At 46.5% G+C, this 24,463-nt stretch overlaps 1 pseudogene across 1 annotated transcript; it reads left to right on the top strand.

Moving 5' to 3' along the window:
* Positions 1-412: 412 nt before the first annotated feature.
* LOC308240665 (centrosomal protein of 83 kDa-like) lies at positions 413-1,859 on the top strand (annotated as a pseudogene). Its single transcript has 2 exons — positions 413-706; positions 909-1,859. The product of its transcript is annotated as a centrosomal protein of 83 kDa-like (transcript).
* The last annotated feature ends 22,604 nt before the right edge of the window (positions 1,860-24,463 follow it).

Below are 24,463 nucleotides of genomic sequence, written 5' to 3'. Positions count from 1 at the left end.
AATGGATTTAAAACAAAACAAGTTAACACTAAACTCATTTCTGGGCCTACAATTTAAAAATATTAAACATTGGACAAAGGGCAGGACTTCCTGCTTCCCTAGTGCCAGGATCTAGCAACCCAGGTCACCCCTAGGGCTGGAGGGGCTGAGGGCAATGGGCTGAGGTGGTGTCCCCACCTGAGGAGGTACAGGGCTGGCCCTGCACCCCTGAAAAGGCAGCCCCACTGCAGAGGATCAGGGCGGTGCTAGTTTTGTGTCTGCACCTTGCAAGGCTGTGTGTGAGTCTGGTGTAGTTTGGCCTCCCAAGATCTTGTCTTAGCAAGAAGGAAGTGGAAAATAATCTTGGAAAGAAAATGAAGACAATAAGAAAACCAGAACTTATTTTCACATGCTTGTCAGCTTACTCACCAATATGAACACTCTTCCCACCACTTGTCCTCCTGGTGGAGACAGTGGGCTGACAGATTCTGACCCTGTGTTACAAGCAATGTTAATTGATGAAAGATAACGATGTGAACATCATAAAACTGTCACTATGAGAACTGAACACAACAGGTTGAAAGATGAGTACACAACGTCACAAAATAAACTCAAGTGCCTGCTAAATGAAAAGCAAACTAACCAGGAAAAATTCCAGCTGCTTTTTGAAGAACTAAGAGAGGAATTATTAGAGAAAACTAAAGACTTAGAAGAAATAAAGCTGCAGGTATTAACTCCACAAAGCTTGGAATTGTTCAGAGCCCAAATACAATGAGAATTAGAAACTAAATGAGAGAGCGTTTTAGGAATCTGGATGAAGAAGTTGAAAGGTATAGAGCTGAATATAATAAACTTCTCAAATCAGAGTTCGAACACCAGAAAGAAGAATTTGCATGTGTTTTAAAAGAAAAAATAAAGATATGAATCAGAGATTGCAATCAATACTGGAGAAAGATAAAGAAGAACTACATAATCAGCTGCTTAGTCTTGATCCCACAAGAGATAGCAAATGAGTGGAGCAACTTATTCGAGAAAATGTCCATTTGGTTCAGAAATTAAAAGAGTTAGAGGCTGAAGCAGCCGAATTAAGTGCTGTAAAAGAGAATTCTAGAGCTCAGATAGAAAATGCCCAAAGAATTCAGGTGCAATAGTTGAGATGCAAGCTGAAATCAGATCCCTGGAGGCTGAAAAACAGTCAAACTGCAGGCTGAATGCTTGGAAAAAGAGCTACAATCAAGCAATGAACAAAATACTGTTTTAATCAGTAAATTACATAAAGCTGAACGGGAAATAAATGCATTGACCCGTAAAGGAACTTAAACAAACAAATTAGAAATAACAGACTTCAAACTGGAAGCAGCAGGAGCTAAAGAGTGATCTAGAAAGGGAAAGAAATAAGATGCAAAGTGAACGGGTTACAGTCAGACAATGAAATTCTCAAGTCAGCTGTTGAAGTGCTCTTAGCAGATAAGGATCGTGAATTATTATGTAAAGTACAAGCTGCCAAGGAAGAAGGTTAACAAAAACTCGTGGTATTACAAGATGAACAGCTTGAACTTGAGAACAGATTGGTGGACTTAGAGAAAATGAAAGTGGAATATGCTTTGTGGAGGCAGTCTGAAAAAGATCAGTGTGAACAGAAATGGCGGGCTTCACAGATGGCAGAAGAGTCGGCCAGAAGAGAACTTCAAAGTGTTAGGTTAAAACTTGAACAACACATTGTGAGTATTGAAAATGCAGAGAAAGAGAAAAATGAAAATTCTGACCTGAAACAGCAAATCAGTGGCTTGCAGATCCAAGTGACCTCACATACACAGTGAATGAATGAATTGCTGAATTCAAACCAAATACGAAGGAAATGGTTAAAAATAAATGAGTAAATACATATATATATATATATATATATATATATATATATATATATATATATATATAAATAAAACATTGCATGTGCTGGCAAGGTTTTAGAAAAACTAGAATTTTCATTACTGTGGGTGGCTGGGAAGGAAAAGGGAACAACCATTTTAGATCACAGTTCTGCATGTCTTAAAAAGTAAAACACTCACCTATACTGAAACAATTACATAAGTAAAATATACATCTATATACAGAACTAAACCCACTATTCCCAGAAAATTTATTTATAATACCCCAAACCTGGAAATAACAAAAACCATAGACAGATCATAGATAAAGTTATTACCCATAGAACACAATAATACTCAGGAATAAAAAATAATTAAAAATTTACATAATCATTAGTGTTCAATCTCAAAATAACTGTGTAGCATGAAGGAAACCGGTATTTGTTAAAGAGTACACAACTTATAGTGCTTACAAAATTATCAAAAATACTAGTGGCCCGGTACATAGATTCGTGCACATTGAAAAGAAATTAATTAGAAAGTGGCTAGCGGGGCAGGACTGGGTGAGATGGGCTGGACATGCCCTGGGGCCAACCTCCCTTGGTCCCTTCCCAGCCAGCTGCACCTGGGCTTGCACTGTGGCTCGAAGGGGTCTGTGGAGTGAGTGGGATCCCTCTGGCATAGGTGGGGTCCCTCAGCCTGGCCTGTGGAGATCAGGTCAAAATCAGCTCTCTGATATCCCCTGAAGGCATTCTGCAAAGATGAGGTCACGCAGCAGTTCCTGCATAGAGTGTCTGCCCCTGGTGGTCCATGCACATCATACCTACCGACCAGTCGGACAGTCAGTCAGTTGGACCCGTGGTCGGCAAACTGTGGCTCGCGAGCCACCTGCGGCTCTTTGGCCCCCTGAGTGTGGCTATTCCACAAAATACCATGGCCTGGGCAAGTCTATTTTGAAGAAGTGGCGTTAGAAGAAGTTTAAGTTTAAAAAATGTGGCTCTCAAAAGAAATTTCAATCGTTGTACTGTTGATATTTGGCTCTGTTGACTAATGAGTTTGCCAACCACTGAGTTGGACAGTTGCTCAGCCTTTTATATATATATCTATACTAATAAAAGGGTATATGCTAATTAGTCCGGGTGACTAGACATCTTCTGGACATTAGACTTCCTTCTGGACAAAGCCACAGTGGTGGGAGCTGAGGTAGAGGTGGTTAGGGGTGATCAGGCCGGCAGGGGAGGACAGTTGAGGGTCTACAGGCTGGCAGGGGAGCGGTTAGGGGGCGATCAGGTCAACAGGCAGGCAAGCGGTTAGGAGCCAGATGTACTAAACTGGCAGTAGGACATCCCCCGAGGGGTCCTGGATTGGAGAGGGTGCAGGCCAGGCTGAGGGACCCCCTCCCATGCTCAAATTTCGTGCACAAGGTCATATATATATTTCTATACTAATCTTGTAAAAGAAGGGAAATCAATGACTGCATTTAGGGCAGGTGAAGGCAGAAAGAGAGATTATGAAAGGGCAGGAGATAAATATAGGGTGTGGCAAAAGTAGGTTTAGAATTGTTGTATGGATATTAATTCAATAACTAAAAATAAAAATAAAAGCATAAACTCTTCTCTGGCCAGTGTGCCTCAGTTGGTTGAGCAACATCCCCTGCTCTGAAAGGTCAATGGTTTCTTTCTAGGTCAGGCCATATGCCTGCCTGGATGCTTTGGAGGTGGCGTGCAAGAGGTAGCAGTTCAATGTTTCTTTCTCATATCACCATTTCTCTCTCTCTCCCTTCCTGTCTTCCTAAAAAGTCAATAAAATATTTAAAAAACTTAAAAAATATATAAGGTATTTATTTTTTAAAAAAGAGAATAAACTCAGTGTTTTATTTATATTCACATCTGTAAAGCAACTGCTACCCTAACCTGTATGTGGGTGAGAGATAAGCTTATTTTACATGAGACTGTTTTATAGCTTTATCTGTATGTCCAATCTCAACAAATAGTACATTAGAAGAATAGATTTTGTTACATGTCAATTATAAATCTACCTAAATAAAGCCTTAAAAAGCACTTTTAAATAAAAACCTAGATAACGCCCCTTGTTAGTAAATTAAAATAGTGACCTGATATGGGTTCTACCATCTCTCCTAATTTCTTTGGATGATCAGCCTTATCTCCGGGGCAGAAAATATTGGAAGGAAGTGAAGACTATTGCCATCAGAATCAAATCAACAGGAATGCAGACTGGTTCCAAAACACACATCCGAGACTGATTACAGTGTACTCCTCCCTCTAGCTTTGAGGTCTTGCCTGTTGAGGAAACATTGAGGTGAACACCCTAAATGGGCCAGGGGAATCCAGTAAACTGTTAGATGATTTTTTCGGTCAATGACTTCAGCCAGAGGAAACAGCTATGGAGGTTTCGAGAATGTCTGTACAAATATATCACAAGCCACAGCCCTTTGATCATTTCTGGATAATGTTCAGAAGAGGCACTTTTCATCTAATTCACTACAATCTTTGCCACTCACTGTTAATACAATGTTTATGTCCTAATGCTGGCTCGATTTATACCTCAGAGTCTTAAAACAAATGACCACCGTATAAAATTTCCTACATGGCTCATGGTTCCTTTACAGTATGTGGGGAAGAATTCCCCTAAACATTGCTGAGAATTATCTAATTCATACCGTGAACAGAGAATATAATTCATATAGTTAGCAGAAGAACAACACAGGACTCCTCTTCTGGGTGACCAATTCAGCTCCTTAAAATCACACTTATAACTGAAACTTATGAGGAAACTAGAAGTGTATGATCTATTAAAAGGAGGTTAAATTCAGGTAAATGGGTCCCAAAGAGTCTCCTTCAGTGTTGTTATTCCAAGTGAGAAAAAGAAAACATTCCCTGCACATTTAAGGCTTTTCTCCAGTGTGAACTCTTGGGTGTGTAACCAGGCCAAATTTGCAACTAAAAGTTTTCCCACATTCACTACACTCTAGAGATTTTTCCCTATTGTGACCTCCATGGTCTTCCATGAGCTTAGAGTTTTGCCTGAAGGACTTTCCATAATTACTACTCTCAGACAGATTTTCTCTAATGTGAACTCTCTTGTGGTTAAGGGGGCGATTATTGCACTTAAAAGATTTCGCACACACGATTTAAATGGTTTTTCGCCAGTGTGAACTCTGAGGTGTTGAATGAATTGGAACCTTCAACTGAAGGACGTTCTACATTCAGTACATTCATATGGCTTCTCTACAATGTGTAGTCTCTTGTGTTTTGTGAGGCTATGTCTTTGTCTAAATGACTTAAAACAATAAGTACACTAATATGGCTGCTCTCCAGTGTTAACTTTGTGGTGTTGAATTAGGGAATACCATCGACTGAAGGGCTTCCAATAATCACTACACTCATATGGCTTCTCTCCTGTGTGAACTCTATGGTGTGTAATGAGGGTGGATCATAGACTGAAGGATTTCCCACAATCACTACACTCATACTGCTTCTCTTCCGTGTGAACTCTGTAGTGTACACATGAGATGAAACCTTCGACTGAAGGACTTGCCACATTTACTACACTCATAACACTTTTCTCCAGTGTGAACTCTGTGGTATTGAATGAGGGTAGATCTTTGAGTGAAGGCCTTCCCTAAATCACTATACTCATATGGCTCTTCTCCAGTTGAATTATCTGGTGTTTAATGAGTACAGTGCTCTCACTAAAGAAATTCCCACAACCAGTCCACTCATAGGGCATTTCTCCAGTATGAATTCTCACTGACGTTAAAAATTTGTCTAAAAGATTTCCCACTTTTGTTACACTCATAATTCACTTCTCTAGAGCAGACACCCTGATGTTGGACAACTTTCTGTTTGTGCCTGGCACCGTTTTCACATTTCCCACTCTGGTGCAAACAATTTCAACGAATAAATTCCCGTGAAATCTCACTGCCATTGTGTGGATCCTCATTGTTAAAAGTTGCCTGGTGCTGGACATGATATGAGGTGGCTGGGAAATCTTCCTCCACCTCCCTACCAGTTGAAGACACTCAAGATAAACACAAGATGATCTTGGACTCAAATGAAGCCCTGTCCACATTTTTTCCCCCAGGGTTCCTTTTCACTAGCACCCCACTGTTGCTGGTGAGGATTTGCATTCAAAGAGAAGTCTCTCACACATGCATCACTGAAGAAGTCTTTCTGCAAAAAGAATGCTGCTGGTAACTTAGTCAGATGGAGCATATCTTTTAACACTGAGAAACATCAAGTACACAGAAGGGACTGCTGTGTTGGTGGAGCTGTCTTAGAAGCCCTGACCTGTGACTCTTCTTCTACAGACACACTCTATCCAATAGGTTCCACTGTATCTTCCATTTTATGATAACAGCTTAATAACAGAGAATGGAAAGGAAATAAATGTTGACTGTGGTGTGAGGGAAGTTCTAATACAAAAGTGTATTCCACATAATACATTGGCTCCATGCAATTGTCCAAAAATAAGAGATCTTCAGGAAATAGTAATAAGAGGTTGCTCTCAAATTCTGGGCATCTGAAGATAACAAACTGGAAAAGACATCACCAGAAATATGACCCAGACATGGCAAGTACCACATGGAAGAAAATCAAGATGTAAAGCTCATTCTTCTGCTAAGTGTGTCCAGCAGTGTTTCTCTGTTGGTGAAACAGGCAAGCTGTTCAGAAGGTTGGTTATGTCTTATTCTATGTAAAAACAATAAAAGAGTCTCTGGTGTTTGAGGACTATTTACACGTGTATGTGCACCTCATAACACATGTGCAGGACAATGTTGTAGAATATTGCAGAGAGAGCAGTGCAGAGGGACAGGTGATATAAAAAGGCCCCAAAGGAGAAGGTAGCCAACAGGCAGGTTAAATGACAAGTCAGCAAAGAATCAAGTATGGGAAAGAAGATGTACAAATGAGCTGTGGCCAGTGGCTCCTGCAGCTAAACACTGTTGGTCACGTGCAGACTCAACACAGCCCTTATGTCATAACTTCCCCCAGTTGCCACTAAGAAGTGCCAAGCCTTAATTGAGATCATCTTGCATGTTCATCATGTGAAAAAAAACCAGGGTTATCTTTGTACCATGTATTGTACAAGTATATAAAACCTGAATCTCCAGAGTGTTAATGAAGGACCACAGAGGTGAGCAACAAGCACTGGCTCAGATCAACATGGCATGCAATAATATTCAATGAAAGAATATTACAAATAATAATTGAAGGAGGGTCTTATAAGAACAGCCTATGGTCCATATAAGTAAAGACCATTAGCTGGCACAGGCAGTCACAAGAAAACTTTAGGTAGAGGAAGGGGGCAGAAGTGGAAGGCATGGATGAGGACATAGTAAACCTCCCAGGAAATGGAAGAGCAAGGTACCTATGGAAACCTAGCTTGCCCAATAGGACTGACAGGGCCCGGGGTATCCCAACCCGGCTCCTCAGAGGACTGCCATCTCCCCCCAGGAGCTCCAGGTAAGCCTGACAGTGGAGGGCAAGGAAATTAATTTCCTCCCCGATGCTGAAGCCACCTTCTATGTACTCCTCCCAAGCCCTGGTAAATCATCCTCAGAGGCTGTAGCTGTTATAGGCATGTCTGGGAAGCCAAGAAAGAGATCTTTTTCTCAGCCTTTAGCTCATAGCTGGGGTAAGCTGTTCCATTCCCAAGCCTTTCTGATCCTGTAAAAAGCTTCATATTCACATCAGAAACAATGTCCTCTCAACCCTGAGGCTCTAGAAGGACTCAATATTCTAATAAGTCATCTGTTTTAGAAGCCCAAGGTTTACTGAAACCTTGTCATAGTCCTTACAATACCCCCATCTTAGGGGTACAAGAGCCTAATAGAGGCGGAGGACTAGTTCAGGACTTATAATTAGTAAATAAGGCAGTGATTCCTATCCAGCCAATTGTCCCTAACCCTTATGATTTACTTGCCCAAATTCTGGAAAACACAAAGTGGTTTAGAGTACTAAATCCCAAGGATGCCTTTTTCTACATATACTCCTGTCTCCTAACTCACAGTCCCTGTTTGCCTTTCAAAGATCCCAATAATCAAAGCCATCAGCAAACATGGACAATACTGCCCCAGAGCTTTCGGAATAACCCTCATTTATTTGGGCAGGCCTTTAAACAACGCAAAAAGCCCTTTTACAGGCACCGTCTTTAAGTCTCCCAACAGGTCGGCAGCATCGACTCCTAGATCCATCTGTCTCCGGTGAGCCTTGAACGCCAGCAGAGGAGGAGGACATGTTACAGAATTTACCAGGTCACCAAAAAATACACAGGAGCACTTGGAGGTCCAGGAAATCCCTATTTATTTTCAGATGTTTCACATGTACTAGTACAGTGACTCAGGGGGTCAGTTCTCCAAATCCTGAGTAAGCCAATATGGAGGAAGCTTTCTCTTTATACCCTTCGGTTTCTTTGTTTTCTATCTGTTTCCTAACTACCAGGCTTTTGTGGTGGGCTTCCATAGCCCCTCCTGAGTCAGTTAGAAGGGAAAGTTAGATTGTATCTAAATGCCTGGTCTGGGTGGTGTCAGTGACCTCCCCTGTAGCTAAGCTGCTACATTCTTTGTTTATGGCCCCTTTGTAAATTGGGAATAATTAAGAAAACAGGTCTTGGGAGACCAGATTGTGGAGAAAGGGGCAGTGACTTAATTATAGGCTATCAAGAATGTACATTAGGATACTGGCACAGATTCAGATTGCTAGCCCCCCAAAAATGTCTTATTTTCCCCATCAGACAAAGCTGCATTGCCATCAACTAGATCACCAAATTGCTACTCATGTGAGCCTCTGAAGGACCTGAAACTTCTCCTTCAAAGGGATGCTGGGATATCAATGAGTGGCAGATTAGAAACATACTCTGATATTTCTAGATAAACAATGTTTTCATTTTTTAAATAATTCTTATTCTGTCTTTTTATAAGTGTCATGGAAATCCTAGGCTGGTACCTGGAGTAGATCTTCTCTGCCCTTCCTGGGACCCCATGAGATTCTCCCACTTATGGTTCCCTTTTTTGTATCTCTATGAAGCATAGTGATCCCTCTTTTGGAAAAACTGCTGTTTAAAGCTGCACTTTGAACTACTCTGTTATTCTTAGTCTCGTATTCTGTAGGTCAACTCTGTTATTTTTAGACTGTAAAATAACTTTGTGTTTAGCTTGAATAGAAAAGATAAACTTCATTGTCTGACCTTGCAAGCTAGACATCTAACTGACTTGCTGATATTGATGCCAGGTGCCTGTAAAGATATGATATGATACTCAAGGTTACAGGTGTCTGTATAGATATGATAAGATACTCAAGGTTACAAGTTGTCTTTATAGATATGACAGGTGTTTGCTAGATATGATATGTACTCAAGGTTACAAGCTGTCTACAAAAATAACTTATACAAAGAACTAGAAGGATATAAAAAGGAAATACTCCCTCCTATGTTTGTTCAGAATTTGACAGAGGTAATCTGCTCTGAACCTGCACACAATAAAGATGACTCCTAACTAATTGGCTCATAAAGGCATCTTGTTCAGCTCGCTGATTCGTCATACAACACCTAATGTAGCAAATTTTTCAGCCACACTGGCTCCCCAAATCCCTAACTACTAAGTATATTATAAGCAGCCCAATTCAGGGTTGAATAATCTCAATTAGATATTTATCTCCCACATCTCTTTCAGAGTAAAATGTGTTAAATCTTAGTCTATAGGACAACTTATACTGCCACTACCACCAACCAGGCCAGAACCAGTTCTCAAGCCACTACAGATTTTTATTCACAGAGAAGCCCATGATTCAGCAGGGCAAAGTCTGTGCCATGAATAACACTCCTTGCTGCAAACAGCTTAGCTAAAAAATGCCTCATAGCCTCTTGCCCCAGAAGTCTGGGCACCAATTAAAGATATATTAGCTAACTCCCATTCACAGACCTTGGTTTATACTGTGTTTTTTTTTTATTAATTATCTTTAACCATTGCCTGTTTAATCTTTGGTATGTTTCATATACTTCCATTCAGAAGCCCTAAAGCTACTCCTGATCCTCCGCATGGAACAGCAAATGACGGCCACTACATCCATCTTCCGTGGACCCTTAGACCACCCACTTCCGATGGGACCCCAACTGCTGCCCCAAACTATGATCCCTTTGCCAGCAGGAAGCAGCCAGAAAGATGTGGCCCCCCCTATCCGCAATGGCAGTTGGAGTTTCCTAATCAGACGAGTGGACTGAAACAGGAATTTTAATGGAACATTGGCAGGTTTAGGGAATTTTTAGAATTGGGGTCCATGGGAAAAAACAAAACAGGGCTACAGACAGGGAGAAGGTACATTTCCATAACACAAGGAGCCAGGTGCAGATACATTTCCATAAGACAAGGGAGCAGCAACAGGTGTATTTCCATAAGACAAGGGAACTAGAAATAGCCAAAAGAGGTCTATATATACAAAATGAAGAAGAAGTAAGAAAGCCCAGAAGGAATAGGAGCACAGTGAGGGAGGAGGGCCTCAGGAGTCACTATAGTAACCAATTCTAAAGGGAATATTGACCAATCAGAGGGGATATCAGGACACAGGAACTACAGCCTTTATAAACCATGGAAACAAGAAGTTGGTGGGAACCATTCTCCCTCTCCACATGGCTATTCAAGGAAACTTAGTTGTTACCTACTATAAAAGTTACTAAAATTTTTATATTACATCCCTATTACTATCTATATATATATATAAGGCAATATGAAAAGTGTCCCCTTGGGAGGTCAGATTTCGCCAGGAAAAGGAGAGAGAGAGCTACATAACCAGACACCCGGAGAAGAGAGATCATGGGGAGTCAAAGAAGCAGCCTGCATATGAAAGAAAAGGAGGCATCACCACAAAAGGAAGTAATCAAAATAGAGGCAAGCAATATGACAGAAAGAATTCAGAGAAATGGTCATAAGGTCGCTGAAAAGAATGGAAGACAAATTCAACAATATGTGTAAGAACCACGAGGAAATGAAGAAGAACCAAGAAGAAATGAAAAATGACATCGCTGCTATAAAGAATTCAATAGAAAGCATCAAGAGTAGACTAGAAGAAGCAGAGGACTGCATCTGTGAGCTAGAAGACAAGGTAGAAAAAAATTCCCAAGCACAGCAGAATCCAGAAAAAAAAACCTTAAAAAACATGAGGAGAGCCTAAGGCAGCCGTGGGCGAACTACGGCCCGCGGGCTGGATCCGGCCCATTCAGCTGTTCTGTCCGGCCCGCGGAGCCGAAAGAGCAGAGGGTTCTCTTGCTCTCCCCTCCACTCCTTCACCAGCAGCAGTGTTAACATGGCAATGTCGGGAAACACGGCCGCAGCTCCTTCTTCTGAGTGGGTGGATTTATATCCGCCCATTCAGTAGAAGGAACAACCTCTCAATCTTCCAGAGGCTCCTTGTAATGCCCACGGACGTGTCCCCCGACATCACCCTGGGAATGCGTAGACACGTTATCATGGTGATGTAGGGAGACACGCCCCTGGAGAGCACAGTATCCCCACTGAAGTTGATGTTTTAAAGACCAAAAACCTTTCAACCCAGTCTACATTGCCATCTACATCTACGTCCCGGGCATAATTTGGAAGTTGCACTAAAGAAAATGTTTAATTTACTGTTTACAAATTTTGTTCTTTTCTATTTGTTTTAGTTTTAAATTATTTTATTATATTTAAGTTTAATTTGAAAGGCTTTTGTACCTTTCCTTTGTTAGGCAATTTTATTTTGCCTTTGCCATCTTCAATATAAGGTATGTTATTGTGCTATGATTCCTCCATTTTTTGAGGTTTCAAATTTTAATAATTAGTGTTTACATTCTTCTTGTTAAAATGTTTGAAATGAATAAAACTATTGAAATAAAAAAAAAGACCATACCCTTTTATGTAATGATGTTTACTTTGAATTTATATTAGTTCACACAAACACTCCATCCATGCTTTTGTTCCAGCCCTCTGGTCCAGTTTAAGAACCCATTGTGGCCCTCAAGTCAAAAAGTTTGCCCACCCCTGGCCTAAGGGAACTTTGGGACAACATGAAACAAAACAACATCCATATATAGGGGTGCCAGAAGGAGAGGAAACTGAGCAAGGAATAGAAAACCTGTTTGAAGAAATAATGACAGAAAAGTTCCCTGATATAGGGAGGAAAAAACTCACACAAATCCAAGAAGCTCACAGAGTCCTAAACAAAATGAACCACAAAGACCGATGCCAAGGCACATTATAATTAAACTAGAGGCCCGGTGCATGAAATTTGTGCAGTGGGGGTGTGTGGGGGGAGTCCCTCAGCCCAGCCTGTGCCCTCTCGTAGTCCGGAGCTCTCCGAGAATGTCCAACTGAGGGCAGTCGGACATACTTAGCACTGCCATGGAGGCAAGAGAGGCTCCTGCACGGCCACTGTGTTCACCAGCCTTGAGCCCAGCTTCTGGCTGAGTGGTGCTCCCCCTGTGGGAGTGCACTGATTACCAGGGGCACCTTCCACATTGAGAATCTGTCCCCTCGTGGTCATTGTGTGTCATAGCGACTGGTCATTCTGCCGTTGGGCTGAATCCAGCTCTCCAATATCCCCCAAGGGGTCCTTGATTGTGAGAGGGCACATGCCAGGCCGAGGGACCCCACTGGTGCACGATCGAGGTCGGTGAGAGACACGGTATGTGGGCCAGCTGAAGAGAGACTGTGGGAAGGTTCCAGAGCATGTCCGGCCTGTCTTTCTCGGTCCCGATCAGCCAGATCCAGCAGCAAGCTAACCTACCGGTCGGAGCATTTGCCCCCTGGTGGTCAGTGCATGTCATAGTGACTGGTCGACCATCTACTGTCTGCCCCCTGGTGGTCAGTGCATGTCATAGTGAGTGGTTGAGTGGCCTTAGCATATCATTAGCAAACTACGCTTTGATTGGTTGAACGGCCGACTGAACGACCGAACACTTAGCATATTAGGCTTTTATTATATAGGATTGGCAAACACCAACAAGAAAGTAAGAATATTAAAAGTGGCCAGAGAGAGACAGAAAGTTACCTACAAAGGATCCCCCATCAGACTAGCAATTGATTTCTCAACAGAAACACATCAGGCCAGAAAGGAATGGAATGAACTATACAAAGTCATGCAAAGGAAGGGTCTGAATCCAAGAATACTGTACCCAGCAAGGATATCAATCAAAATTGAGGGGGGAAATCAGGAGCTTCAAGGACAAAAAAGGACAAGAGAGTTTATCACCACCAAACCAGTAATGCAAGAAATGCTAAAGGGTCTTGTTTGCAAGACACAGCCCCCTGTTCGCCTGAGCACTGAGCCACACATCACCGCTTCAGGCTGTCCACCTGGCCCCTCCCCCTAATGATGTAACCAGGTCCAGCTGGCCACCGGATCCCACCGCCACTGGCTCACGTGACCACATCTGGGTATTCCTGAGGCCCTGGCTCACCAAACCAACTTCCGGCTGGCACCAGGCCTCTCCCCATGATGATGTAACCAGGTCCTGCTGGCCACTGGATCCCACTGCCCCAGGCCCACATGACCACATCTGGGTATTCATGAGGCCCTGGCTCACGTGACCAACTTCCGGCTGGCACCAGGCCCCTCCCCCTGATTACATAACGAGATCAACCTGGCCACCTGACCACCCTGCCATGGCCATGGGCCACCGGACCACTTCGGCGTATGCCCCAGGCCGTGGCACAACTGACCAACATCTATCTGGCCACCTGGGCCATCCCCTTAGGTTCGAGACACCGCCCCTTGTACGCCAAGCACTGATCCACACGGGCGGGGTTTCTTGTCTCCTCAGGCGGAGGGTGGACTTCCCAAATTGCTGGAAGTTGGGTTAAAGGCCTAAAACCCACAGCCCCAGATAAACTTCTTCTGATAGCCTGCCTCCGAATCCGTGGGGAGAGCGGCAAGCAAGGGGCCACCAGCCCTCCTTCAAAAAAGCCTTGGGACTCCCTATCGTCCCCACCATGGGGGCATCTCACCCTCGAGTGGCCTTCAACACAGACAGCCTTGCCTGCGGGCTTTAAAATCTGGGCCAGAGTTCTGTTAAGCCCCTTAAAAACCTTTCCCTTGGGGGAGCCAACTCCTTGCCCTACAGTGTCACTTACGGGTGGCGGGGCCCTTAGGTCTGGCTTTCTGCCTCACTTTCTGGGAACGCCCTTCCTTGAGGACAGTGACCTTCCTGGTGCCATCCAGTGTCCGGACCACAGGGAAGTGGGGCTTTGGCGACCCCTTGTGACCCTTCTCCGCATTAGGTGGCCCCACCAGCCTATCCACTAGACCACCTAGAGCTGTTGACGGGCCCCAAGCGCTAGCTCAACTGACCACTTCCAGGTGTTCACCTGGGCGAGCCCACACTGGCGATTATGTCACCATATGCAGCTGTCCACCTGGCCTTACCCCTGAAAAGGTAACCAGGTCCAGCTGGCCACCATACCCCAGCGCGCCTGACTCACGTGACCAAAAACAGGCTGGCACCAGGCCCCTCCCCTGATGACATAACCACGTCCAGCAGGGAACCTGACGCCACCGCCCCCCAATGCCCTGGGCCACCCAACCTCTTCCGGGTATGCCCAAGGCCTTGGCACACCTGACCAATGTCCGGCTGGCCAACTGTAACCTCCCCCTTGTTTTTGAGACACTGCCCATTGTTCGCCTGAGCACTGAGCCACAATGGCTGGGCTTCTTCGCTCCTCACGTGGAGGGTGGACTTCTCTAATCGCTGAAAGTTAGATTAAAGGCCTAACACCCACAGCCCCAAATCACCTTCTCCTCACTGGCAGCCTCCGACCTGGTGGGGAAGGCGGTTTACTGCCAGCCGACCTTCCAGACAGCCATGGGGGTCCATCCGCCTCAGGACTCCCGATCATCCCTACCATGGTGAATCTCATCCTGGAGTGGCCTTCAACCCAGGAAAAAACTGCCTGTGGGCTTTGAAATCCTGGCCAGAGTTGAGTTAAGACACAGAAAACCGTTTTCCTTCTGGAACCCAACTCCAGGCTCCTCCAGTGTAACTAACGGGTGGTGAGGCCTGAGGGCTAGCTTTCGGCCACACACGCGGCAAATGCCCTTCCTTAAGTACATGGACCTTCTTGGTGCCATCAAGGGTCCGGACAACAGGGTAGTGGGGATTGGACAACCTCTTGTGACCCTTCTCCACATTAGGTGGCCACACCAGCCTATCCACTATGCCACCTCCAGCTGTTGACCGGGCCAAAAGCGCTGCCTCACCTGACGACTTACATGGGTACACGTGGGTGAGCAAACCCCGGCAGTTATGTCTCGGCTTCCGATTGTCCACTGGGCCCTTGCCCCTGATGACACAACCATGTCCAGCTGGCCACAGGACAACACTGCTCCTGGCTAACTTGACCAACTTCCAGCTGGAACCTGACTCTGCCCCGGGATAACGTCACCAGGTCCTGAAGGCCACCAAACCACCCCACTGTTCAGGGATCATAGGACACTTCCAGGTATTTTCCAGGCCCGGCACCCCCAACCAACATCCAGCAGGCCACCTGGACACTCCTCCTTGTTTTCGAGACACCGCACCTTGTTCGCCCAAGCACTGAGTCACAGTGGCCTGGCTTGATGGCTCCCTATGCTGACTGTGGTCTTCCCAAATCGCTGGAAGTTGGGTTAAAGGCCTAAACCCAGAGCCCCAGATCACCTTCTCCTCATAGCCTGCCTCCGATCCCGTGTGGAGCGCGGTAAGGAAGGGGCCACCAGGCCTCATTCAAAAAAGCCAAGAGGGTCCATCTGCCACGGGACTCCGCATTGTCCCGACCAAGAGGGAATGTCAACGTGGAGTCGCCTTCGACCCAGACAAAACTGCCTGTGGGCTTTGAAATCTAGGCCAAAATTATGTTAAGCCCCAGAAAACCGTTTCCCTTATGGCAGCCAACTCTGGGCCCATGCAGTGTCACTAACGTGTGGGGGGCCTGAGGGCTAGCTATCGGCCACAATTATAGCAAATGCCCTTCCTTGAGGACATGAAACTTGTTGGTGCAATCCAGTGTCCGCACCACAGGAAGTGGGGATTTGGCGACACCTTGTGACCTCCTCCGCAATAGGTGGCCTATGCAGCCTATGCACTAAACCACCTAGAGCTGTTGACTGGGCCCCAAGCTCTAGCTAACATGACCACTTCTGGTGTTCCGCTCGGCGAGCCCACCACAGAGGTTATGTCACCGTTTTTGGTTGTCCACCTGGTACCTCCCCCTGATGATGTAACCACGTCCAGCTGGCCACCGGAAACCAGAGCCCCTGGCTCAGAAGCCCTACATCCAGATGCCAGCAGTATCCTCCACCCGATGACATAATAAGTTACAGCTGGCCACCACACCCCAAAGCCCCTGGCTCACCTGACCTAATTAGGGTATGCCAGAAATCCTGGCTCACATGACCACCTGCTGGCTAACACCTGGCTTCTTCCCATGATGACTTCACCAGGTCCACATGGACTCCGACCGACCCCACACCACAGGGATCACTGGACAGTTCCGAGTATTTCCCAGGCCTGACAACCCTGACCAACATCCAGTTGGCCACCTGGGCCCTCCCCCTTGTTTTCCAGACACCGCTCCTTGTTCGCACTACCACCGAGCGACACTGCCCATGCTTCTTTGCCCCTCAGGTGGAGGGTGGTCTCCCCAAAGAGCTGAAAATTCGGTTAAAAGCCTAAAACCTACAGCTGAAGATCCCCATCTTCTCAAAAGCTGCCTCTGATCCCGTCGATAGGGTGGCAAGCAGAGGGATGCCAGCCCTCTTTCAAGAAAGCCAGGGGGTCCATCAGCCTCGGTCTCCGCATCGTCCCCTACATGGGGGCATCTCGCCCTGCAATGGCCTTCGACCCAGACAAAACTGACAGCTGGCTTAGAAATCCAGGTAGGATTTTCCTTAAGCCCCAGACAACCTTTTCCTTTCTTGCAGCCAACTATAATCCCCTACAGTGTCACTAATGGGTGAGTGGGGGGGCTGAGGGACACATTTCAGCCACACTCATGACAAACGCCCTTCCTTGAGAACATGGACCTACTTGGTGCCATCCAGGATCTGGACAACAGGGAAGTGGGGTTTTGGTGACCCCTTGTGACCCTCCTCCGCATTAGGTGGCCGCAACTTCCTATCCACTGGAACACCTCCAGCTGTTGACCTGGCCTCAAGCATTCCCTCACCTGACGCTTCCCTGTGTTGATCAGGGCAAATCCACCCTGCCCGTTACCTCACCTTTCTGGCTTTACACCGGGCCGGCCCCCTGATGAGGTAACCTGGTCCAGCTGGCGAATGGACCCCAGTGCCCTTGGTTCACGTGACCAACCTCTGGCTGACACCTGGCCCCTCCCACTGATGACGTAAGCAGGTCCGGCTTCCCAGCAACCCCACCTCCTCTATCTCACTTGAAAACATCCGGGGTGTGCCCAAGGCCCTGCCTCAATTGACAAACCTCAGGCTAGCACCTGGCCCCTCCCGTTGATGAGGTAATGAGGTTTGGCTGTGTACTAGAACCCACCCACGCACCCCTTGCCCCTGGATCACAGGACACTTCCGGGTATTTCCCAGTCCCTGACACCCCAGACCATCATCTCATTGGCAACCTGGGCCCTCCCCCTTGTATTCCAGACAGCATCCTTGTTCGCTCGATCACTGAGCCACAATTTCCGGGCTTCTTTGCCGCTCAGGCGGAGCGTGGACTTACCAAATTGCTGGAAGTTGGGTTATAGGCCTAAACATACAGCCCCAGATCGCCTTCTCCTCATATCCAATCTCCGATCCCTGGTGGAGGGCGGCAAGCATGGGGCTTCCAGCCCTCATTCAAAAAAGCCATCAGGGTCCATCAGCTGTGGGACTCCGATACGTCCCCACCATGAGGGAATCTCAACCTGGAGTCGACTACAACACGCAACACTGCCTGGGTGCTTTGAAATCTAGGCAAGAATTGTGTTCAGCCCCAGAAAACCGTTTCCCTTCTGGCAGCCAACTCTGGGCCCATCCACTGTCGCTAATATGTGGGGGGCCTGAGGGCTAGCTTTAAACCTCAATTATAACAAATGCCCTTCCTTAACACATGGACCATGTTGGTGCCATCCAGTGTCTGCATCACAGGGAAGTGGCCTGTGGCGTCCCCTTGTGACCATCCTCCGCAATAGGTGGTCCCACCAGCCTATGCACTAGACCACCTAGAGCTATTGACTGGGCTCAGGCTCTAGCTAATCTGACCACTTGCGTGTGTTCCCTTGGGCGAGCCTACCCCAGTGGTTATGACACCGTTTGTGGTTGTCCACCTGGCCCCTCCCTCTGATGATGTAACCAGGTCCAGCTGGCCACCGGAAACCATTGCCCCTGGCTACGAGGCCTATCTCCAAATGGCGGCAGTCTCCTCCACCTGATGACATAACAAGTTACAGTTGGCCGCCACACCCCACTGCCCCTGGCTCAGCTGACCACATCAGGTATGCCAGATATCCTGCCTCACATGACCACCTGCTAGCTAACACCTGGCTTCTTCCCATGATGACTTCACCAGGTCCCCATGGACTCCTACCCACCCCACAAGCCCAAGGATCCCTGGACAGTTCCGGGTATTTCCCAGGCCCTGACACACCTGACCAACATCCAGTTGGTCACCTGGGCCCTCCCCCTGTTTTTCCAGACACCGCTCCTTGTTCACACGACCACCGAGCGACACTGCCCCTCAGGCGGAGGGTGGTCTCCCCAAAGAGCTGGAAGTTCAGTTAAAAGCCTAAAACCCAGAGCTGAAGATCCGCATGTTGTCAAAGGCTGCCTCCGGTCCCATCCATAGGGTGGCAGCAGGGGGCTCCAAGCCCTCTTTCAAGAAAGCCAGAGGGCCCATCTGACTCCGGAATCTGCATCGTCCCCAATATGGGGGCATCTAGCCCTGCAATGGACATTGACTCAGAAAAAACTAACCGCAGGATTAGAAATCCAGTAAGGAGTTGCGTAAAGTCCCAGACAACCTTTTCCCTTCTTGCAGCCAACTCCAGTCCCCTCCTGTGTCAGTAATGGCTGTGGGGAGGCGGCTGAGGTATATATTTCAGCCTCACTCATGGCAAACGCCCTTCCTTGAGGACATGGGCCTCCTTGGTGCCATCCAGGATTCTGACCACAGGGAAGTGCGGTTTTGGTGACCCCTTGTGACCCTCCTCCACATTAGGTGGCCCCAATTTCCTATCCCCTGGAACACCTCCAGCTGTTGACCAGGCCTCACCTGACGCTTCCCTGTGTTGACCTGGGCAAACCTCCCTCCCGGTTAAGGCACCATCTCTGGCTTTCCACCGGGCTGGCCCCCTGATGAGGTAACTAGGTCCAGCTGCGGAACGGGCCCCAGCCCCCTTGGTTCACGTGACCAACTTCTCGTGGGCACCTGGCCCCTCCTCCTGATGACGTAACCAGGTCGGGCTTCCCAGGGACCCCAGGTCCTCTGTCTCACTTGAAAACATCAGGGGTGTGCCCAAGGCCCTGCCTCACGTGACCAACCTCCGGATAGCACCTGGCCCCTCCCCTTGATGAGGGAAAGAGGTAGGGCAGCCGACCCGACCCCCACAACCGCCCTCACCGCCCAGAAAAAACTGGACACTTCCGGGTATTTCCTAGTCCCTGACACCCCTGACCCACATCCCGTTGGCCACCTGGGCCCTCCCCTTGTTTTCCAGACACCGCTCCTTGTTGGCCCGACCACTGAGCCACAATTCCGGGCTTTTTTGCCCCTCAGGCGGAGCGTGGAATTCCCAAATCGCTAAAAGTTGGGTTAAAGGCCTAAACATACAGCCCCAGATCACCTTCTCCTCATAGCCTGCCTCCGATCCCTGGTGGAGGGCGGCAAGCATGGGGCTGCCAGCCCTCAAGCAAAAAGCCATCAGAGTCCATCTGCCTCGGGACTCCGCTACGTCCCCACCATGGGGGAATCTCAACCTGGAGTCGACATCAACACACAACACTGCCTGGGTGCTTTGAAATCTAGGCCAGAATTGTGTTAAGCCCCAGAAAACCGTTTCCCTTCTGGCAGCCAACTCTGGGCCCATCCAGTGTCACTAACGTGTGGGGGCCTGAAGGCTAGCTTTCGGCCTCAATTATAGCAAATGCCCTTCCTTGACACATGGACCATGTTGGTGCCATCCAGTGTCCGCATCACAGGGAAGTGGCCTTTGGCGACCTCTTTTGACCCTCCTCCGCAATAGGTGGTCCAAAAGCCTATGCACTAGACCACCCAGAGGTATTGACTGGGCTCCAAGCTCTATCTAATCTGACCACTTCCGGGTGTTCCCCTGGGCGAGCCCACCCCAGTGTTTATGTCACCGTTTGTGGTTGTCCACCTGGCCCCTCCTCCTGATGGTTTAACCAGGTCCAGCTGGCCACTGGAAACCAGAGCCCCTGGCTTCGAGGCCTATCTCCAGATGGCGGCAGTCTCCTCCACCTGATGACATAACATGTTACAGCCGGCCAGCACACCCCACAGCCCCTGGCTCACGTGACCACATCTGGGTGTGCCAGAAATCCTGCCTCACATGACCAGCTGCTGGCTAACACTTGGCTTCTTCCCATGATGACTTCACCAGGTCCCCATGGCCGCCTACGCACCCCACACGCCCAGGGATCCCTGGACAGTTCCGGGTATTTCCCAGGCCCTGAGACGCCTGAGCAACATCCATTTGGTCACCTGGGCCCTCCCCCTGGTTTTCCAGACACTGCTCCTTGTTCACACGACCACCAAGCGACACTGCCCGTGCTTCTTTGCCCCTCAGGTGGAGGGTGGTCTCCCCAAAGAGCTGGAAGTTCGGTTAAAAGCCTAAAACCGAGATTACATATGTCCCCCTTTTTCCCCCATTGACTTCCTCCAGCCCACCGCCCCTCCCAACCCAAGCCTTCACCACCGCGCTGTCTGCGAACATGGGTTCTGCATAAAGTCTTATAAGAAACTTTGGGAAAGGAATTCCAGAAGGAGGTGGGGGACTGCTGAACGGGGTTCCCCTGACCTGGCAGCACGAACTGCGGCTGGGTCCCCTCCCGGAGCTGCGGGCTTGGACGCGGAGTCTGCGCCATCTTGATCCGGAAAGTGGAGCTTATCTGAAGCCTGAGAATCCACAACGGCGGCACCCCAGGAACAGCTGCGAGCCCCAGAACAACGCTCCCCAACTGGCGCAAGCACACGGGTTCAGAGAAGCTCTACACTCCACTACGGAAAGGTCAGATTTCGCCTGGGATAAGGTGAGGTCTCTGGTCCCGGCGGGAGAGAGGAACGCGCGTTTTGCGGGAGCTGGAGGACCAGGGAAGTCTGTGCCTAGAAAAATCCGTGGCTGTAGGGGCTGGCGTGATCTGTGACTGTGGAAAGGGGTCCTCAGAGCTGCTAAGAGAAGGGCACTCTAAAAAGCAACCCATTCTGATCTGAAGTGCAGGGACACCCTAAGAATTTCAGGCAGTCCAGACTTACGCGCAGCCCGTGCGCTCCCTGGGTGCCTGGGCTTACTCGCAGTCCCGGAATTCGCACACTTGGGCTTTTTCCTCTTCAAATCCTTGCATCTGATTACTAAGCCCAATACATAGGATCACCCAGTTGGGGACACCCTGGGAGACTGCAGGGGAAGGTTGTTTTTCTGGAACCTGGGGATCGGAGCGGGGAGCGACCATCAGAGAGCCAGCTCTGAGGCAGCCCACTCCCACAGGCCCCTGGCGAGTGCCACAGGGAAAGAAGGCTCTAACACTGCCTAGAGAGGCCATAGATAGACCCGGAAGTCAATCCAGAAACACTGCCACCCAGGGGCTGAATCACAAATTGACTCTTGTGTAATCAAAAATAAAGGAATACGAGAAATTAAGACACACCGCCTGCTTAAAATCAGGACTGGCTTACAACACCGAAGAGCAGTGGATCGCAGGGAACTGCAATACTGCCTGGACTGAGAAACAGGCGTGCCAAACAGAAAAACAGAGGAAGTGAATGACCTTCACTACTCCACATTTTATTTTTACCTTTTATTTTTTTTATTTTTTTATTTTTTTTAAATTTTCATTTTTTGCATCTTTTAATCAAGAAACTTTTTTTTCTTTTTTCATCACTTGATTTTACCTTTTTAATGATTACATTTTTATTTTCAATCCGTATTATTACTACTGCTATTTTATCTTTTTTTTTTTTTTAAAGTGTCATTTTATTTTCTCTTCATTTTATTTTGGGATTAGGGTTCTACATTCTATTTTTTATCTTTCCTTTAGCATCATTTTACTCTACCTCAACTCTACCTTTAGGCCATCACTCTCTTCCTAACCTCCCCCTTTTCAGTGTCCTGTTTGTCTTACCCTTTTACTGCTTTAGATTTTCCCTATTCTTTCTGTTTACCCCTTGTTAAAATTTCACCCTACTTACATATCTAATCTCCAATCCCCTGCTCCAAGTCCACATACACCTTTCCCTTCGCTGTCTGAGTTATCCATAAACTTGTCCTTATCTCTGTCCTTTTGTTGTTGTTTGCTTGAATGTAGATTATATCCAATTTTTATGTTTTTTTTGTGAGACTGTTTTGCTTATTCTTCTTTTATTTATTTTTTTGTTTGTTTTGTGCTTCAGCTTTCCCTTGCCTCACTCCATATTAATTGGTGTTGTAGTTTGTACTAATCCCCAGGCACTTGTTGCTGGCATTTGCTGGGATTAGTGATTGTTCTATTGGAGTTTTATCCCCAATATATATAGTCTGTTCCCCTTTCTCTCTTAGTCAATTTCTTGTCTCTCTTACTTTTTTTTTTTCTCTTTACTTTCCCTTTTCCCAATTTCATTTTCACACTCCTTTTTTCTTTTTTTTTTCTTTCTTTCTTTTTTCCTCTTCTTCTTTCTCTTCTATCACCTAATTTGCCTTTCTCTGGTGGTCACCTTTATTGGAGGTTATTAATATCGTGAATACATTCCTGTTCAGTGCCTTGTGAGTTGTACCTGGTAGTGCTGTATTTTGTGCCTTTAAAACAACCCAGGAGAGAGAGAACTACATAACCAGACACCCAGAGAAGAGAGACCATGGGGAGACAAAGAAGCAGCCCGCATATGAAAGAAAAGCAGGCATCACCAGAAAAGGAAGTAAACGAAATGGAGGCAAGCAACCTTCCAGAAAAAGAATTCAGAGAAATGGTCATAAGGTGGCTGAAAAGAATGGAAGACAAATTCGACAATATGAGCAAGAACCAAGAGGAAATGAAGAAGAACCAAGAAGAAATGAAAAATGACATCGCTGCTGTAAAGAACTCAATAGAAAGCATCAAGAGTAGACTAGAAGAAGCAGAGGACCGCATCAGTGAGCTAGAAGACAAGATGGAAAAAAATACCCAAGAAAAGCAACTTCTAGAAAAAAAAATTAAAAGGCAGGAGGAGAGTCTAAGGGAACTTTGGGACAACACGAAACAAAACAACATCCGCATAATAGGGGTTCCAGAAGGAAAGGAAGCTGAGCAAGGAATAGAAAACCTCTTTGAAGAAATAATGACAGAAAATTTCCCAGATATAGGGAAGAAAAAACCCACACAAATCCAAGGAGCTCACAGAGTCCCAAGCAAAATGAACCCCAAAAGACCGACGCCAAGGCACATTATAATTAAATTGGCAAACACCAACGACAAAGTAAGAATCTTAAAAGCAGCAAGAGAGAGATAGAAACTTACATACAAAGGAACCCCCATCAGACTAGCAACTGATTTCTCAACAGAAACTCATCAGGCCAGAAGGGAATGGAATGAAATATACAAAGTCATGCAAAGGAAGGGGCTGAATCCAAGAATACTGTACCCAGCAAGGCTGTCAATCAAAATTGAAGGTGAAATCAGGAGCTTCACAGACAAAAAAGGACTAAGGGAATTTATTACCACCAAACCAGCAATGCAAGAAATGCTAAAGGGTCTACTGTAAAAAAAAAAAATAAATAAAAAGAAAGAAAGAAAGAAAGAAACAGGAAGCGAAGAAGTAACACAGGGGTAAAGAATAGGAATGGCGACAAATAAGTACCTATCAATAATAACTTTAAATGTAAATGGATTAAATGCCCCAATCAAAAGACATAGGGTAACAGATTGGATAAGAAAACACGACCCATATATCTGCTGTCTACAAGAAACCCACCTCAGAAAAAAAGACGCACACAGACTGAGGGTGAAGGGATGGAAAAAGGTTTTCCAGGCAAATGGAACTGAAAAAAAAGCTGGGGTAGCAATACTTATTTCTGACAAATTAGATCTCAAACTGAAGGACATAACAAGAGATAAGGAAGGCCATTTCATAATACTAAAGGGAGCAATCCAACAAGAAGAAATAACTCTGGTAAACATATATGCACCCAATACAGGAGCACCCAAATACATAAAAAAACTCCTGGAAGATATCAAGGGAGACATTGACAGCAATACAATCATAGTAGGAGACTTTAATACCCCACTATCACCATTGGACAAATCCTCTAAACAAAACATCAGCAAAGAAACATCAATCCTAAATGACTCACTAAACCAGATGGAATTAATTGACATCTTCAGAACATTTCACCCCAAAGCCACAGAATATACATTCTTCTCAAGCGCACATGGGTCATTTTCAAAGATAGACCATATGTTGGG

Source organism: Plecotus auritus (genome assembly GCF_963455305.1).
Source record: "Plecotus auritus genome assembly, contig: SCAFFOLD_55, whole genome shotgun sequence".
NCBI classification, from domain to species: domain Eukaryota; kingdom Metazoa; phylum Chordata; class Mammalia; order Chiroptera; family Vespertilionidae; genus Plecotus; species Plecotus auritus.
This window is presented reverse-complemented; position numbering and strand designations above follow the sequence as displayed.